Here is a 2,500-nt window from a genome sequence, read left to right as displayed (position 1 = left end):
AGCCGCCAGCCCCCTTCCTGGAGGTCTGGTTGGCACGGGGTTTTGATTTTTCGGTTTCATATCTCTGGGCTCCTTGGGAGCAGAAAGTCGGTTGAGGGCCCTTTGGAAAGAGCCGGGGCTGCCGTTTAACGCTGTCCAAGCGGCAGGCGAAGCGCACCCACCGTTTTTACGCTATGATTTTTTAAAACCGCCGGGGCGGCAAACACAGGGCCGGTCGGGTTTGAAGACGAATATCTCTTCGGCCCTTGGGAGGAGAGAAGCAGCGCGGGTCACCTTTGAACGCGCTCGCTGCCAGGAACGTCTGGCGTAAAAGTTTCGTGGGAATCGGACGTTCCTAGGCTGAGAAGCGAGCGCCCGCCCTCGGGCGGTCGGGGGCCCCTTTCTCATTCCCCGTCTGGGCTAAAAATACGAGGTCAGACCCGATGGACTCGGGAGACTGGAGAGTACCAGGGAGACCCTGGAAGCAGGCGACCCGACCCACGCTTCGCTGTCTCCTCGGCCCTCGGGAGTAGAAGCGCGGGGACGGTGGCGTGGGCAGCAGGGGGCGCTCCTGGCCATGCCCAGCGAGTTTCGTGCGAATCGGACCTGGTCCGGAAGAGATACGAAGGGAAAACTCATTACTCGTCGGGGTGGCACATCCAGGCTCTCGACCCTCCCAAAGCGTCCGACCAGGGTGCACCCTGCCGGGCATGGTTAGCCGCCAGCCCCCTTCCTGGAGGTCTGGTTGGCACGGGGTTTTGATTTTTCGGTTTCATATCTCTGGGCTCCTTGGGAGCAGAAAGTCGGTTGAGGGCCCTTTGGAAAGAGCCGGGGCTGCCGTTTAACGCTGTCCAAGCGGCAGGCGAAGCGCACCCACCGTTTTTACGCTATGATTTTTTAAAACCGCCGGGGCGGCAAACACAGGGCCGGTCGGGTTTGAAGACGAATATCTCTTCGGCCCTTGGGAGGAGAGAAGCAGCGCGGGTCACCTTTGAACGCGCTCGCTGCCAGGAACGTCTGGCGTAAAAGTTTCGTGGGAATCGGACGTTCCTAGGCTGAGAAGCGAGCGCCCGCCCTCGGGCGGTCGGGGGCCCCTTTCTCATTCCCCGTCTGGGCTAAAAATACGAGGTCGGACCCGATGGACTCGGGAGACTGGAGAGTACCAGGGAGACCCTGGAAGCAGGCGACCCGACCCACGCTTCGCTGTCTCCTCGGCCCTCGGGAGTAGAAGCGCGGGGACGGTGGCGTGGGCAGCAGGGGGCGCTCCTGGCCATGCCCAGCGAGTTTCGTGCGAATCGGACCTGGTCCGGAAGAGATACGAAGGGAAAACTCATTACTCGTCGGGGTGGCACATCCAGGCTCTCGACCCTCCCAAAGCGTCCGACCAGGGTGCACCCTGCCGGGCATGGTTAGCCGCCAGCCCCCTTCCTGGAGGTCTGGTTGGCACGGGGTTTTGATTTATCGGTTTCATATCTCTGGGCTCCTTGGGAGCAGAAAGTCGGTTGAGGGCCCTTTGGAAAGAGCCGGGGCTGCCGTTTAACGCTGTCCAAGCGGCAGGCGAAGCGCACCCACCGTTTTTACGCTATGATTTTTTAAAACCGCCGGGGCGGCAAACACAGGGCCGGTCGGGTTTGAAGACGAATATCTCTTCGGCCCTTGGGAGGAGAGAAGCAGCGCGGGTCACCTTTGAACGCGCTCGCTGCCAGGAACGTCTGGCGTAAAAGTTTCGTGGGAATCGGACGTTCCTAGGCTGAGAAGCGAGCGCCCGCCCTCGGGCGGTCGGGGGCCCCTTTCTCATTCCCCGTCTGGGCTAAAAATACGAGGTCGGACCCGATGGACTCGGGAGACTGGAGAGTACCAGGGAGACCCTGGAAGCAGGCGACCCGACCCACGCTTCGCTGTCTCCTCGGCCCTCGGGAGTAGAAGCGCGGGGACGGTGGCGTGGGCAGCAGGGGGCGCTCCTGGCCATGCCCAGCGAGTTTCGTGCGAATCGGACCTGGTCCGGAAGAGATACGAAGGGAAAACTCATTACTCGTCGGGGTGGCACATCCAGGCTCTCGACCCTCCCGAAGTGTCCGACCAGGGTGCACCCTGCTGGGCTAAGAGAACAGCCAGGTGAACCCTGGAGGTTCCGAACTCCAGACCCCTGGACCCGACGGCTCAGTCCGCCTCAGGTGCACTACAGAGGTCCTCGGGCTGTCCCTGAGTGCATTAAAACGGAAATCAGAATTACTCCCCCGGGTGGCACTTCCAGGCTCTCGACCCTCCCAAAGTGTCCGACCAGGGTGCACCCTGCTGGGCATGGTTAGCCGCCAGCCCCCTTCCTGGAGGTCTGGTTGGCACGGGGTTTTGCAAATAGGTCCCGTCGGGTATATGGGAGAGCAAAGAGAATCAATGGGGTCCAAGCACTAAATTCATCCAGTGGCGTTCTCTGGAAGCCCAAGGGGAGTCCGAGGGGTGTTCGGCCGGCAAGGGGAGCTCTCCCTCGGACACATGATCAAACGCCTGTCCCCTACCGGAA

The sequence above is a fragment of the Electrophorus electricus genome, unplaced genomic scaffold (genome assembly GCF_041902795.1).
Source record: "Electrophorus electricus isolate QZ-2024a unplaced genomic scaffold, ASM4190279v1 Scaffold153, whole genome shotgun sequence".
In the NCBI taxonomy this organism is placed as follows: domain Eukaryota; kingdom Metazoa; phylum Chordata; class Actinopteri; order Gymnotiformes; family Gymnotidae; genus Electrophorus; species Electrophorus electricus.
This window is presented reverse-complemented; position numbering follows the sequence as displayed.